Source organism: Petaurus breviceps, unplaced genomic scaffold (assembly GCF_028583685.1).
Source record: "Petaurus breviceps papuanus isolate PSGF00001 unplaced genomic scaffold, PetGlider_PUasm1.0 99, whole genome shotgun sequence".
NCBI lineage: Eukaryota > Metazoa > Chordata > Mammalia > Diprotodontia > Petauridae > Petaurus > Petaurus breviceps.
The window spans coordinates 26,181,215-26,198,137 of record NW_027187465.1 but is presented as its reverse complement, the minus strand read 5'-3'; the positions used below and the strand labels follow the sequence as shown (position 1 = coordinate 26,198,137).

The 16,923-nt window shown below is 46.7% G+C and overlaps 1 protein-coding gene across 2 annotated transcripts in view; it reads left to right on the top strand.

The window, feature by feature from the left end:
* Positions 1-3,879: 3,879 nt before the first annotated feature.
* Positions 3,880-16,923, top strand: part of CCDC92 (coiled-coil domain containing 92) — a 43,830-nt gene continuing 30,786 nt past the window's right edge. The window contains exons 1-2 of one of the 2 annotated variants that reach the window (XM_069081904.1): positions 3,880-4,830; positions 5,561-5,707. The gene's annotated coding sequence lies outside the window, so the exon portion shown is untranslated. The remainder of the gene's footprint in view (positions 4,831-5,560; positions 5,708-16,923) is intronic. The other variant, XM_069081905.1, reaches the window with a different exon arrangement.

The window sequence follows — 16,923 nt, the reverse complement described above, 5'->3', positions numbered from 1 at the left end:
CCCAGTCCAACATCCTATTCTCTATCCCACCCTTCAGCCTCTAAGAAAGCAGGAGCATCACTGAGGAGGCAAAAACAGCACTGAGAGGGGCAGGCACAGCAGTCAGAGCAGAGGGCAGGGGGAGGTAGGTAGCATCCAGGGAAATGGCGGTAATTGAGTGACCCGAACGGTGTCTAGAAGGGCAGACAGCATTCAGCAAGTCAGGGCAGTGCTCAGCATGGCAGAAATAACACCCAGGACAAGAAGCAAGTGGTAGGGGATAGAGCCTAGAGGTCGGGAATAGTTCCCGGAGGGGCAGGAACTTTTGCCAGAGAATAGGAACAGCACCCAAAGCGTCAGTGTCCTCTTGCTCAGAGGGCAACAGCATCGATCAGTAGGGAGGCTCCTGCAAAACTCTACAGGGAAAGTCAATCCAAGAAGGACAGGAAGCTCTGAAGAATGAAATTCTGAAGATACCAAGAGAAACAATTGTGATTAGGAGAGATGGAAAGAGAAGGTGAGGCAAGGCAGGGGAATAAGTATTTATATAGTGCCTACTATGTGCCAAGCAGCCAGCTCCTTGGATAGAGCACTAGACTCAGAATTAGGAAGACTCATATTCATGAGTTCAAATCTGGCCTCAGACACTTACTAGCTGTGTGACCCTGGGCTAGTCACTTCATCCTGTTTGCCTCAGTTTCTTCATCTCTAAAATAAACCAGAGGAGGAAATGGCCAACCACTCCAGTCTCTTTGCCAAGAAAACCCCAAATGGGTTCACCAAGAATTGGACAAGACTCAACAACAACAACAAAAACGTGCCAAGCACTGTGCTAAGAGCTTTTTACAAATATTGTCTCATTTGGTCTTCCCAATACCCCTGGGGGGGAGGTACTATAAGCATCATCTTCATTTTACAGCTGAAAAAACTGAGGCAAACAGGTGAAATGACCTGCCCAAGGCCACACAGCTAGTAAAAAAGTGTGGGGCTGGAATTGAGTCTTCCTGACTCCAGGGCAATGGTAAGTGGCATCGTGAGCAAGCAGAACCACTCAATGCTTAGGAAACATGGGAACAAAAATGACTAAGGGAAACTGGAGCTCTGCAGAGAGAAGAGCCTGAGAGAAGGAGAGTGGAGAGGGAAGAGGGCTGAGGACTGCAGATGAGCTAGCACTGAGCTGGAGACACGGCCCTGCTCCATGTGCTGTCCTGCTAGGGCCACACTTTCCCGGTGCCCCGTTCTAGGCAGGACATACATAAACTGAAGAGAACTGGCTGGAGGACTGGGAAGTTCACGCTCAGTGTCATATTTAAGAATCAGAGCAGCCATGCCTCCCCCCACCCACAGAACTGGGGGCAAAGGTGAGGGCAGGAACGATCTTCTGCCCTTTTTTGGTAGCCCCGGGTATACAGTAGGCACTTAATAAATGTTTGTTTACTGACTCGACGGATGGGTGGGAATTAATGATGATTAGATTTTAGGTGGAACATTTTACAGATGGGGAGACTGAGGCTGAGGCCGGATTCCGTCCCTGCTAAGCAGAGAGCGCTTGCAGGTTTGCAGACAGACAAGACTCCGAGGGAGGGGCTGCCTGAGGAGGCGGTGGCCCTCCCTGCCCCCGAGGTCTCTCAGCCGAAGCTTCCGGTCAAGGTCGGGGCTAGACCAGAGGTCCCTTCCCCCTCCCCCACACTGTGAGAGAGCCAAGGCGACGCTCCAGCCTTTTAAAGGCTTTTAAGGATTAAGGATTGAACTGGGATTTTAAAGGAATTTTATTTTTTGCCTCGAACATTCCGTTTCGGGAAAAACAAAGCTAAATCCATTCAGATGAACAAAATCCATTCAGAAAACGAGGCGGGCTGGGCTCGGGTCGGGGGAGACGACGCGTCTTCGCATCCCCGGCGCTTAGCACAGCGCCTGGCACACTGGAAGCGCTAAATAAACGCTGTCGGCTTGACTTTTTTTTTCTGTCAGGAATTAAGCAGGCACCAAGCTCCGGAACATCCACCTCCCTCCCGGGCGGGGCGGTCAGGACAACGCGCCTGCGTAGGCGAGAGCCAGGGCTTCCAGCGCGTGCTGGGGTTTCCACCTGGTGCTGGCAGGAGGACGTACGCGCGCTCCCTTCTTGCCCCGCCTCTCTCCACCCCGGCTCTGCGCGCTCCCTCCTTCCCCCGCTCCGCCCAAGAGGTGGCGGCGCGCACAGATACAGCTGGCTGCTTACGTACAGGCAAGCGACCCTCCCCCCCAGCGTGAGCTTTCTCGAGTCCCCCCTCCCCCACCCGCTCAGACTGCGTTGCCCAGGCAACCGCAGTGCGGTCTCACCTGAGCTCTGCGCCTGCGTCCCACCGGCCGGCCCCCCTCCTTCTCTCCCCTCCCCTCCCCTCCCCTCCCCTCCCCCTCAAAGCAGGGAGCTCCGCCGCCCCCTACTGAGTGAGTATGGGCGCTGAGCCCCCGCTGGGCTGGCGCCGGGATGCTGAGGGAGGGGTCAAAGGAAGGGGGGACGAGGGAGGGAAGACCCCCACATCATCACGAGGGAGACCCCGACCTTGCAGCTCCAGTGTGCCCCGCCCAGGCGGCGCCCGGTCCGGCGCCAGATTGTCCCCCCCCCCCCCCTTCCCTGCTGTCCCTCCTCCCCTCTGCTTCCTCCCCCATCCTTCCATCTCCCTTCCCCCATCCCTCCATTTCCCCCCCCCCTTCTCTCCTCCCCCTCCTCCGTGGTCCTTCCCATCTCCTTTTCTTCTTTTTCCCAGCGTTCCTTGTTCCTGTCTGTGCTCTCCTTCACCCTCGTTCTAGCCTTCCCCACTCATTTCTTGTAAATCCCACCACCATCGCCTCCATCTCGGGTAAATGTGGCAGTCTGCACTCAAGAAGATAAAAATGAAAGCATGATACATTTTTAAATTTATCTGCATTATCAACATTTTCACCATCATTGTCTTAGGTCTAGACAGCCAGCAAAACAATAAATTATCTACTGATTTGTAGACTTTGCCAGTTTCTGAGGTGCTAATATTCACACTGAAAACAGAAGAGATTCAAATTAACTCCTGTCCTCCTCCAGCCTCACCTCTGGCCTTCAGGGGCAACACAGTGGATAGAGTACTGGCCTAGAGACTGAAAGACATGAGTTCAAATTCAGCCTCAGACACTTACTGGCAGTGAGACCCTGGGCAAGTCACTTAACCTCCTCTGTAAATTGGGGATGAAAACAGCACTTACCTTTAAGGGATGTTGTGTGAACCAACTGAGATAATTGTAAAGTGCTCAGCACATAACTGTAAAGCTGGCACAGTAATTAGGAAACTGGCACATAGTAGGTGCTAGGTATTATATATGTTATTATTAAATAATGTTAGTTATTATTTGTATTCCCTATTTGCATCCTCCTCCTCCTCCCACCTTCCTCTGCCCCCCTTCATTCACATCTATAAAATGAGGGGTTTGAGCAAACAGCCTCTGAAGGGCCTTCCCTGATCTTCCAGTCTCTGCCCTTCTCTTCCCCCCACTCTTCATCTCTTCTCCCTGCCGGCCTCTCCCTACCCACCTTCAAGTCTCCTTTTCTTCCATCTCTGCCTAACCCTGTGCTAGTCCTCCAGCCCCCTGCCAGAGAATCATCAAAAGGAAAATCCCTCCCATGGAATTGGGAGGGAGGGCCGCTTGATTTTACAGGCCGGGAGTGGCCAGGGTCACGCAGCAGTAACTCATCCCTGGGGGGATTCCAAGCCAGATCCTTTTGCAGTGCCTTGACCACCCTCTGCCCCCCTCCTGTTTGCCCCCCGTATCCCACTGACTTTGTCTCCCTCTTCTCACCTCCCCTGAAGTCCCTGTTCTGGTCATTATCTTCTCACCCACCTTCTATTATTGCCATCTCCCCTGGCCCTGCTTGTGTCTCCTTTTCCCACCCTCTGTCCATCCTATATCCTCCTCCTCCTCCTCTCCACCATCCTCACCTGTGCCCTCTCCCATCCTGTCCTCTTCCTCCTACCCATTCTCCAATATTTTCTCTATATTTTCCTCCTCCCTTTTTGCCTCCCACCCACTGTCTCTTCCTCTCCCAGCTCGGTCTTGCCTCTTGTCTCTTCCCCACGCTTCTCTAGCTTCCTCCCACCCTCTCCTCTGCTTCTCTCTCCTTCCTCTGTCTCTAACTCCAGCACTTGATGGGAGCAGTCATGCTTCAAGCAGGGGATGAAGTGGCTAACCACTGTGATCTTTTTCATCTCACATTCCAGGATTCCTCCCGGCTTCCTCTATTCCTTCCCCTTTCTCATCTCTGCTCCATTCTTTCTTCCACCCTTCTTTTCCTTTTCCCCCATCCTATTCCTGGGCCCCCCACCTCTTTCTGGCTCCTGCCTTCTTAGCACTTGGCCAAATCTCCTCTCCCCGCCTCCCCCACCCTCGGGTCCCTCCTCTTTCCTTGTCTTCCACCGTCTCCTCTGCCATCTCCTCCTCCCCTCTCATCTCCACCCCTTTTCTGGGTCCCACCTCCTCAGCCCTGCTTCATCTTCTCCTCCTTCTATCCTTCTTCTCTGCCAGTCTGTCCCTCCCTTCTCCCCAAGTTCCACCCCCCCCATCATCTTCCCACTCCCATGGTGCATTGCTTTATTTGGGCTGGTAGCTCTGGGAGATGAGCTCTGGCTGCACAGACTGACCTCTGAGGACCAGAGAAAGGGGAGGGGGAGAAGGGAGAGCCCAGCCCAGCCTTCCCCTCCCCTCCTCTCCTCTCCTCTTTCCTCCTCTCCCTTCCCCTGCCCTGCCCATGGGCCACCTGCCCCAGCAGCTGCAGGAGAGGAGGAGGAGGAAGAGTGAGAGAAGGGGGGGATCCGCCTAAAGGACAAAGGACATCTCCACCCTCAGGTGAGCTGTGATGGGGAGGGCAAAGTTGTTAGCAAATAAAACTGGAAAAGAAAGCTCTTGCTGTCCCATGAAGCCCTCTCCCCTGACACCCTTTACAATTCCCCCTTCCTTCTTTCAGAATGTGGGTGAAGGTTGCAGGGCATCTGGGTACCAGGAGCCAGGGTAACTGGCACCCCCACCCCTCACACCATGCCGGCCCTGATGCTTGTCAGCTCCGTTGGGAGGCAGGAGATGATTCAGTGCTCTCTTCCACAGCTGTATGTAGAAGGAGCTGAGGAGTGAAGAGAAAAATAAGCCGGTCTCTGAGCCCCAGGCCAATCTGGCTGTTTTGGGGTGCTTGTCTGAGCCCCAGAGCGGGGATGAGTCAGAAGGTGGCACGCCACCCCTTTGAAGTAAAAGTCAGCTCTTTCAAGGAGGGTGGGTGGGAGTCATCTGGGGCTGGTGTGTCTCCCATCAACGCATCTCTGCTCATTGGTGGGCAATGGTGTCCCTGGCCTCTGCCAGCCCCACAGGTCTGTGTGTGGAGCTGGTGCTGCTTGTGGTTCTGCTGGGCCGCTGCTGGGCTCCAGGGGTGGCCTGAGTCTTCCAGAGGAGGAGAGCCGGCGATGTGGGGGACAAGAGGTGCCCGCCAGGTTGGGCCAGCTCTTGGGGTGGGCTTGTCAGGAGGGCTGCTGCGATCCGCATTGCAGGTGCGTGAGAAGCTGCCAACAGTCTGGCTCTCTTTGTCTAGGAGGGAAAATATTTGTGGCAAAATGTGCCTGCCAGGGCGCTTGTTACAGCAGGGAGGAGGCCTCGGTCCATTTCATCTTTTTAATGCCTTTGAACATCGCTGTGGAGACTAAAGCCCTCCTTGGCAAGTGCACTGGCCCCCTTTAGGGTAAGTATCCCTCCGTGGCATGCCTGGGAACCTTGTGGTAGAGGATACCCTTTGGTTTGGGAAACGAAGCAGAGCGTGTAAGAAAGCTTCCTGCTTGACAGAGGAGCCGTCATCCGCGAGGTGAATTAGTAGACAGCTTTATAAATGGCCTCTAACCTGGCCCCTTTTGTCTAATGGCTGGCTTCTAAAATATTTCACACGGCGATGGCATCCAAGTTTAGCAGATGAAATTCTGTAGCTGACCTGAAAAGAAGCCTGGGAAAACCTGGGGAAAAAAGAATGCTCATGTTCTCTAATCATATCTATATTTGTTTGGTTGGTAAATACATCCTAAGCTTTATTACTTTGGACACATCTGAAAAAACTGTAACAAACTGATGGCTAATTTTGCTTTTTTAAAAGAGGCTTTAATTTGGGGCATTTATTATGAAAGCTGTTGTTTTATCATGTAGTAATTTCTTTTGCACAATAAAAAAAAATCACCTGGTTTTTCTTGGCATTGATTTTTTTAATGAGAAGGCAGTTGAAAATGTTTGCTTTTGCTACTCCCAGATCATTTGGGATTTACGTATTTGCTCTAGTCAAACTTTTCTTTTATCTGATCTCTTGTGGAAGAATATTTTCATACTTGTATGTTGTTTTTAATGGACTTTTATAATTCATATATTGTTTTTATCAGTCTATAAACCTTATGTAGATACTAAAATGTAACTTTGAGAGAACACAAATAAAGCAATGTTGTGGCTATGATAGGATCCTATTAATAGAATGCATCTCAATAGAGCATAGCAGTCTTAGATTCTGAAGTGCTATGAACCAAAATCCAAGATATCTTATGGCATGGTACCCCAAGCTTCTGCAGATATCCAGAGAGGTATGGATCCATCTGAATGACAAAGATACTTCTCTTGGAAACTAGATTTTGCCATTATATCCTTTTCCTAGGGGAAAAAAACCCTTGATTGTTGCAAAAGAATTCCTCATGAATATTTATTCATTGTGAAATTTTCTCCGTATTTTGCCATTGCCGACCATTATCAAAGTACACCTCGGTTCATTTGCAGCAAATTTAGTGGCACACTTTTAAAGACTCTTTAATGTTATTCCTTTGCTATAACAGAGTTTTTTCAGATTTTTTTATGATCTGAAATTTATTTAAATAGCCATTTGCATGGAGGTCAGTTACAAATGGGTGATGTCTACTTTTAGCTGAAATTTTGGAGTGGTTCCAGGACTGGTTTTAGTCAACCTGCTTTCTCCATCCCAGCACCGGAGGGTGCCACTGCGCACCCTCCATTCATTCATGTACTGCTGTAGGGAACTGAATCTCTTGGACCAAGGGGGACCCAAACCAAAAAAAAAGACCCAAAAGACAAAACCCTGGCTCCCAGGGTTGTATACCTGTTAAGTAAGGATGCTGCGATGGGATGAGGAATGTGTTTAATGAGATACAAACCAAGGAATTTTTTCTTAAATGAAATCTGTGGTTCATTCTGTTTGAGTTAACAGATAGTAAAACTCAGATTAGTTTTCTTAACAGTTCCTTCCAAGAGACAAATAAAGGGTCTCATGTTATGCTATTGCCTCCCCCAATTGTTATATCTGCTTATTATAGCTCTCTATGTCTGAATTCTTATCATGAAATCACTCCTGTGATAGCTAGCCTGATCTAAAAAAAATGGAGATTTTACTATATATCAACATTGTTTTTCTGTATGTGTTAGAAATGTCTGATGAAAAAATGGCTCCTACTTGATGGCACTGGGTTGTGTGAAAGGCAGGTCAGAGTTATGCCAGGGCAGCAGGTCGTGGGGATAAGGGGCTGAAGTGGAAATTGGGAAGCCTTGCTTCCTTATCAGCTCGGACCCTCACTCCCTCGTGACCCTGAACACGTCACCTGGAGGTTCAGTTTCCTCATCTGCTGAATTAATTGTATTCACAGGGTTGTCCTGAGGTTCAAACGACTTTTGTATGTAGGGTTTTGCAAAACTTAAAGCCTTTTATGTAAATGTCAGTTTTTACACATTGCTGAAAAAGGTTAAGTTTAATTAAAGTGTTTTGTCTGGGGAAGAAACTATCGTGCGCGGAATATATTCAACATTCATGGAAAAGATGGAAATAATAGTAAGAAACCTTCTCCGATAGGAGGTAAGGTCCTTGGCAGGAAGGGAGTATCCCCAGTGCTTGGCACAATGCCTGATACATCCCAGGCAGGCCGTAATAAACTCCTGACTGGTAAGGCACTGCCCTGTACCGCAAAGACGAGGCTCTTGTTCACCATCGGTAACTCAGGTGCTTCGAACTGAAGTTCATCTGACTCCTCCTTGTGGTATGGTGGTGACTCTGGACTCTCAAGGGCTCTGCCAGCACAGTCTTACACTCTTACAGCAATTATCAAGCTGAAACAGTCTCCTCTATGCCACCAGCAATAGGTTGTCTCACTAAATTCAGAGAGGCTTCACTGACTACAGGGTGATGGGGTTTTCGGTACCCAAAACTCTCCAAGACCATCTTCACAAGTTGTAACTGGTATGCAGTCTCTGGTGGTGGAAGGAAGATGCTCATTGACAAAATCACCAATAAGAGATTACTTTTTCACCCCATATGCCTTTTGAAGGAAACCATACACTTGTGAAATGGATCACTGGGGTCAGGGGCCATTCTGTGGCACCAGACTCACTTTATTCTCTCAGTAAATGATCATGAAATGGTTGCTAAAAGATTCTGGTTCCGTTGGCACCATGCTTTAACCTAAATTAACTAAATAGTGACTAACATCTCCTCTTTCAAGAGGACCTCTGGAAAGAAGCCCATGGATGTTGTTAATGTATATCTGAACCTAAAATGCTGAGAACCATGGCATATAGGGTTTCATTGTATTTAAACAGAATGATTCCTTATTTTTTTTAAATTTTTTTTAAAGCAATTGGGGTTAAGTAACTTGCTCAAGATTACACAGCCAGGTGTTTCTGGGTGGGTGCTAAGTGTCTGAGCCCAGATTTGATCCCCAGGTCATCCCGACACTGGGGCCGGTGCTCTTACTCGCTGAGCCACTTGGCCGCCCCTGATTCCTTATTTTTATCGTCCATGTTTGTGTCCATAAGCCACCAAAACTGTGTGTGGGTGCAGAATTAGGGACAGGCTCTTTACTTTTAGCTGAATATGAGCTTTGATGTTTCTGTTAAATTTTTCTGATCCTTCTGAGCTGAAGGATGCACTAGCTGTAAGCAAGGTGCATTTCTCTTTCCATCCAGCTTGTTCTCTGTGACCAGACTCATATTTCCTCCACCCTGCTTTCATGACAAGACTCTTTCTCAAAAGCCTTCACTGGCTTCCACCCTAAATGCTTACGCCAGCTCCGTAATTCAGCCCCCTCTACTCTTCTCCATCCTTTAAGTCACATCCCTGCCTCCCTGTATTTGGCACGGTTCCCTCCCGTAGTTTCAGTCCTTTCTGTCACCTTGAATTCCTGCCTTTTATCTGCTAATTCATCTCTTACCCATCCTTCAAGCCCAGCTTAAGTGATACAATAGATAGAGTGCCTGACTTGGAGCTTTCTCTAGTCCTGCCTTGGACACTTGGTGGCTGTGTGACCCTGGGGGACTTGCTGCCCCTCTCTGAACCTCACTTCCCTGAGCTGTAAAATGGAGATAATAATACTGGAGTCCCATCCCTCACAGGATTATTTTGAATCCCCCAGAACATACCCAACAAGTGGTATCCAGGGTCTGCTGGAATACCTCCAAGGAGGAGGAATCCACCACCATTCTGCTTTGGGACAGCTCAAATTGATGGGAAGGTTTTCCTGACATCAGGCCTAAATTTGTTCCTTCCACCCATTGTTTCAGATTCTGCCCTCCAATACCAAAACAAGTCTAATCCCGCCTCCATTAGAAGGCGGCTAGGTGGTGCAGTGGATAGTGTTGCACTTAAAGTCAGAAAGACCTCAGTTTAAGTCTTCCCAGCTGTGTGACCCTGGACAAGTCACTTAACTTCTGCCTGCGTCAGTTTTATCATCTATAAAATAGGGATAATGAAAAGCATCTACCTCCCAAGGTTGAGATTAAATGAAATAAGATTTGTAAAGCACTTTGCAAATCTTGAGGTGCCATAGAAATGCTGGCTGTTGATTCTGTTGTGGTCGAGTGATTTCAGTTGTGTCTGACTCTCTATGACCCCATTTGGGCTTTTCTTGGCAAAGATACTGGAGTGGTGTGCTGTTTCCTTCTCTAGTTCATTTTCCAGATGAGGAAATTGAGGCTAACGGAATTAAGTGACTTACCCAGAGTCACACAACCAGTAAGTGTCTGAGGGCATATTTGAACTCAGGTCTTCCTGACTCCAGGTCTGTAGTTCTATCCACTGGGCCACCTGGCTGCCATTGTTACTATGAGAGCCCTTCAAAGACAGTTATCACATCTCCTTCAAGTCTTCTTTTATCCTGTGTAAACTTGCCCAGTTCCTTTAACTCTGTGTCATGAACTCCAGACTCTTTGCCATCCTGTCTGCCTCCTGGATGCTCTCCAGTTTATTTAAACCCCAGCCCCAAGTCTGACAAGGGCCAAGTGTGGGGATCCTTCCTGGAGGGGTGGCTTTCCTAATGTAGGTCACCACTGGATCCATTCTTTGGACAGGTTCCTTACAGGGGCTTTAAACTATGCAAAAACCCCCAGATCCTTTTCAGAATAACTTCTCTATTTCCCTGCCTCCCTCATCTTACACTTGAACAGTTATTTTTTTGTACAAAGATTTTTTCACTGATCCCCACAGAATTTCATCTTCTTAGCATTAGCCCAGTGCTCAAGCCTGTCAGGAGCCTTTGGGACCCAGACTCTGTGAGCATCTCTCTCCCTGTTAGTGTTAGCTCTCGCTCCCTGGTTTGGCAGTATCTATGAATGTGATGAACAGACCATCTATGCCTTCATCTAAGGCAGTGACAAGTAGATCCCTCAGAGATCCCCTGGTAGGAGACGTCCTGCCCTGTTGACAAGGAACCATGAACAGTGATTCTTTGTGTCCAGCCATCCTTCTAACTGTTATCACCTAATTCATCTCTCTAAGGATGGCATGAGATACCTTAAAAAAAGCCCCTGCTAAAATCTAGGTAACCTTTATCCAGAGAATTCCCCTCATCTACTAGTTTAAAAATCCTGTTGTCATGTCCCTAATAGAACCACGCTGGCTCTTTGGAATCACTGCCTCCCTTCCCACATATTTACCATGCATCTCTTTAATAAGCCTTTCTCAAGTTTTCCCCAGGAATCAAAGTCAAGCTCACTCCATCCTCTTGTGAAGCCCATTGCAAGCTTTACAAGGAGTGCTATAGGAGTATCAGCTATTGTTGTTGATCTTACTCTGATTCTCATTTATGGGCCTCCCCTTTAACCTATATTTACAGTCTGGACCACTTGGGTTAGCACCAAATCATAAGCTGTTCTGTAGAAGCCACTAATGTTTCCCGTCTAATAACCATCTCTCCAGCCATGACACACCCCATATTGTAGGAGGCGTGCCTTTTATTTCTTGCTGTTCTATCCAGATTCACTGAATCTCAGAATTAGAAGGGGCCTTAGAGGCCACCTGTACCTGAACGAGTATGCCTGCTCTATGCCCACCCAAGGAGACTTCCAGCCTTGCTTAAAGCCACTTTGTGGTTCAGTCTTTTAGTCATATCCCACTCTTTGTGACCCCATTGGGGGTTTTCTTGACAAAGGTACTGGAGTGGTTTGCATTCCCATTTTACACATAAGGAAACTGCGGCAAAAAGGGTAAGTGACTTGCCCAGGGTCACACAGTAAGTGTCTATGGCTGGATTTGAACTTGGATCTTCCTGACTCTATGCCCAACACTCTATCTAGTACACCACCTACCTGCCCCTTTAGAGTAACTCTAATTGTTAAGAAGTTTGTAATTTCTATTTGTAATTTCTACCCTCTTCCTAACTTTCTTATTACTATCAAAGTAACCAGCAGCCATCCTCCCAATCACCCAGGCTTCCAACCTAGGTGGCATCCTGGCTTCCTCATTCTCTCTTAGCCCTCATAACCAATCTGTGGCCAGGTCCTGTTGATTCTCTCTTTGTGACATCTCTCTCCCTAACTCAGCCACCATCTTGGTGCAAGCCCTCATCACCTTAAGTCTAGATTATTGCATAGCCTGCTGGTTGGTGTGTCAGCCTCAGATCTCTTTCCATTCCAGTACTTCCTCCATTAAGCTGTCAAATTGATCTTCGTAAAGAACAATTTGGGGGCGGCTAGGTGGCACAGTAAATAGAGCACTAGCCCTGGAGTCGGGAGGACCTGAGTTCAAATCCGGCCTCAGACACTTAACACTTACTAGCCGTGTGACCTTGGGCAAGTCACTTAACCCCAATTGCCCTGCCCTCCCCCCTCCAAAAAGTGAAAAAACAAAAATAAAAAAACAATTTTGAGCATGTGACCACCTGTCCAAGTAAAACTCCCATGGCTCCCTGTTACCTCCAGGATCAAATATGAAATCCTCTGTTTGGCTTAAAACCCTTTATACCTGGACCCCTCCTATCTTCCAGGCTTCTCATACTTTACTCCCCTCCAGGAATTCTGTGATCCAGTGACACTGGCTCTCTTGCTGTTCCTCACACATGACATTCCATCTCCCAACTCCAGGCATTTTCACTGACTTTTCCCCCTGCCAGGAATGCTCTCCCTCCTCATCTTTGCCTCCTGGCTTCCCTGGCTTCAAGTCCCAGCTAAATCCCACCTTCTATAACAAAGCCTTTCCCAGTTCCCCTTTGTGCTGGTGTCTTCCCTCTGTTAACTCTCTCCAGTTTTTACTGTCTGTGTCTTTTCTAAACAGAGCTGCTTGTGTGTTGTCTATGAACAGAGACTGTGGATGGGTTTTCTATTTTTTTTTTCTTTCTTTGTATCCCCAGCCTTTAGCACAGTGCCTGGCACATGTTCTTGTTCAGGCATTTCAATCATGACTTTTTGTAACCCCATTTGGGGTTTTCTTGGCAGAGATACTGGAAGGGTTTGCCATTTCTTTCTCTAGCCCATTTTATAGATGAAAAAACTGAGGCAAACAGGGTTAAGTGATTTTTCCAGGGTCACACAGCTAGTAAGTGTCTGAGGCTGGATTTGAACTCAAGGAGATGATTCTTCTAGATTCCAGTCCTGGTGCTCCGCCCCGGTCACATAGTAGGGTTTTAATAAATGCTTGTTCACTTAACTTGACATTGTACCTACCACTGGCCTCTAAAACCAAACAGAATTTAGCAGCTCTTTCATATAACAGCCATTTAAACACTTGAAGTTGCTGTCCTATCCCCCTCAATCTTTTTTTCTCCAAGCTAAACACTCCCAGTTCTTGCAAATTATCCTCATGACATCATCCCAAAGCCATCCAGATCATGTTCCTTCGGATGCTTCTCAAGGCCACCCGAGTTCTCATTAGCTTTTTATGCTTCCATATCACACTGACTCTTAAGCACCTTGCAAACCACTAAAACCCTCAGATTATTTTCAGAGATACTATGTCTTTGCCCATCTTGTACTTATGAAATTGATTTTTTGAATCCAAAGATAAGACTTTCCATATGTCTCTGTTAAATTACATCATATTAGATTAGGCTTAATATTCTCTATCATCATCTTTTTGTATCCTAACTCCTTCGACCTGTGCACTAGCTAACTATCCCTCCTCCCAGGTTTGTGCAGTCTGTAGTTTTAATAACAGATGCTGTCCATTTATGCCTTTATCTGAGTCTCTTATTGAAAAAAAAAACACCATAGGGCCAAGGCCAGATCCTTGCTGCGTGCTACTTGACCTGGCTCCAAGGGGACACTGATGGCTGCTTTTGATGTCTGCCCTTTCAGCTAGCTCAGAATCCACTTAGACTCTCCCCTAATCCCCAGCACTCCACCTTGTACATAACCGTGTCATTCCAGAAATTTTCAAGTGCTTTGCTACAATCTAGATTACCCATAGCTCAGGTGCATTGCCTCAATCTGTCAGTCTTATAACCCTGTCAAAAAAGTGAACAATGAGGTTAGTCTGGGATGTCCTGTTCTGGATGCAGCCCTTTTGATCAATGTATTCTTCTCATCATCTCTCTAAAAATAGAATCTAGAATTTTGCCAGGAATTGAAGTCATGGGGTAGTTGCTCCATAAATTGCTGGGCTTGAAGTTTTGAGTTCAAATTTTTGACACCTTGGCTGGCCTACTATCTCTATATGTTTCAGAGGAACTAAAATAAAGTTAAAACCAATAAAATGTATTCTCATATTGAACTCTAAACATAGGCTACCAAGTAAATCTAAAAGAAAATTAGATCTTGTAATCCTAATGTTTTCCAGAAATGCATGTGTTTTGCCCAGACTGTTTTCCTTTTTCACTGTTCCCAGTTCTTTACATGCTCAGTAAAGTCTAAAAACTGTTCTGAAAGTGCGCACTAATGACAGCACTGGCCATTTCATCTTCAGTTCAAACGCTGTACGTGAAAGTGAACCTTATATGGTAGCACTGATTTTTTTTTAGTTGAGCACATTATCCTTGTACATAAAGTCTGTCTGTCTCTGCATTGCAGAGGACAGTTTAACAACACAAAAATGCAAATGAAGGTGTTTCCTTTTCTGGATGGTTTGTCTTAAGGGGGCCTTTTAGTTCCTTGCCCCTAGCTTCCTGACACATTCAGCTCTCTCCTGAGCTCCAGGCCACCTCACCAACTGCCTGGACATCCCCTAGGCATCTCAGATTCCACATGTCCAAAACAATCACCGCCACCCCCTCCTCCCTCTTCCTAACCACCCGTTTCTGTTGAGGGCTCCATCATGCTTCCAGGTCCCAAGGTTGGAAACCTCCAGGTCATCCTTGACTTCACTCACTTTCACCCCACATGAATGAAAGTCTTTATTAAGCACAAATATAAAAGGAGATGGTTCCTGCCCTGTTACATTCTAACAGGAGAGAGCTCCTTTCTAGGGGAGTCCTGACCAGGGAAGGGCGAGGTGATCTGGGAAGTCACAGAGTTGGTGAGATGTGGCAGTAGTGAGAGTTGGACCGTCATCCTCGGAACAAGAACAGGAGTGGGGGGGCAGAGATCAGGGCCTTGAACGGGGCCCTGAGCAAGGCAGAGGACTGAGCTGAGAGGCCGAGCTCTTCCCAGGAACGAGCTCTTGAGGCCTGCTTGGCCCTTGCACATGTCTCACGATCATCCTTTTCTTTCCACTGCCATGGCCCCCACCCTACTCTTCTTGGAAGAGTCTGTTAATGGGTCTGCCCACCTCAGCTCTCCCCTCTCTAATTCATCTTCCACTCAGCTGCTAAAGTGATTTTCCTTATGCACAGGTGTGACCATGTCTCTTTCCTGTTCAGCATATGCCAGTGGTTCCATATTACCTGAGATCAAATATAGATTCTCAGTTTGGCATCTAAAACCCTTCACAAATAACTCCCAGCTACCTTTATAGGTTTAGTAAACATGACTCTCCTACAGTCCAGCAAAGTTGGCCACCTGGTTGTCTTTCACATATGATGCTCTATCTCCTTCATCTGGGCCTTTGTACAGGCTCCCCCATGCCCAGAATACATCTTGTCCTCCCCTCTACCTCTTAGAACCCCTGGGGAAACTTTTCCCCAAAGCAAAAGTCAAATGGCACCTCTGATGTGAGAGGCCTTTGAAGTGAGGCCTGATGCCCCCAGCAGCTACTGTTTCCCCAAAAAAAGTCATTTTGTATGTATTTTACCCAGACTTACATGTGTACACTCTGTCTCCCATGACAGATTGTTCACTTCTTAAAGACAAGGAAGGACTACCTTGATCTGGTCTGTGGCCTCAGTGCTTAGTAAAGTGCCTAGAACACGGTAATTGTTTAACCCATGCTGGTTGACTTGCCTTGTTGACTTCACAGTCAGATTTCAGCCTACCCTTCCAGGCTTATAGTTCATTATTCTCCCTCACATCTCTACTATCCAGCCAAACTGGCCTTCAGGCCAGTACTCACACACTACACTGCATCTCTCATTTCCATAGCTTGGTACTGACTGTCGGCTTGGGAAGTCCAGAAATGTACATTGTCTTTACCAATACCTCTGAAAATCCCTAATTTCCTTCCTTCAAAGCTCCCTTCCAGTGCCCCCCAGTTACCTGTATTTGCTTTATAGTTATTTATATGTGTATATGCTGTTTCCCCCAATGGTCTTTGCCATGGGGATGTTTTATTTCTGTATCCCCTTTGGTGTCCCCTGGCACAGTGCCTTCCATATAGTAAATACTTCAGGAGAAAAAGAAAGATTTATTGATCGAAAATGTACCTGATTTCCTTCCCTTGTTCTTAGCCCCGTGTCTGTGGGAAATTTATTTCTGAACCATATCCCCATTAAAACAAATCCAGCATTTGAGGGGAAAATGGCAAACTAAGACTGTGTGAAGTTTCTTGATAATACCAATGGTTTTTAGCTACATTGGGGAAAAGAAGAGAAATGATAGAGTAGCTGGAAGCCCAGTAACTGACCAGGAAGAGGGGAGAGCAGGAGTGGGGAAGGCCACACTTGCGGGGCCTACAGGCCATATGTGGCTCCACAGTTTCCCTACCCCTGGAGTAAGAGCCTCTCCACTTTTCTCTTGTTTTTGTTTCCTCTCCCAACAACCTTTGCATAGCAAAGTACAGGAAGAAATGGATAATGGGAGATGATGAGGTAAATAAGCAGAGGTTATAAGGTCATCCAACTAGGCCCAGGTGAAAAATGGCACGTTGAGTAGCCTCAATCACTGGGCCACTCCCAGTGATGTGTGACAGATCAGGAAGAGGGGAGGCATATATTTTTAAAAGTTATTAAAAAAAACAAAAGACATCAATAAAAATAGATTAACATGTGAATATATATTCATATACATATACATACCTTTAAAAAATAAAGACCATGCTGTGTTTTCTTCTGAAACATGGCTAACATGGAAATGTTTTATATGACTACATGTATGATTTATGTCAAATTGCTTTCTCAAGGCAAACCTTTTACTTTTTTGCTTCATGGTGATTTAACATAAATAGAAGTTGGATATGGCATTGTCTGACAGAAGACTGAACAGTTTTGCTGAATGAAAACCCTAAGTTAGGATATATATACAGCAGATATGGAGTGTCAGGGAGGGATGGAGAGAATTCAGATCTCAAAATTTTTAAAAACAAATATTAAAGATTTTTTTATATGTAATTAAGAAAAAATGAAATTTTTA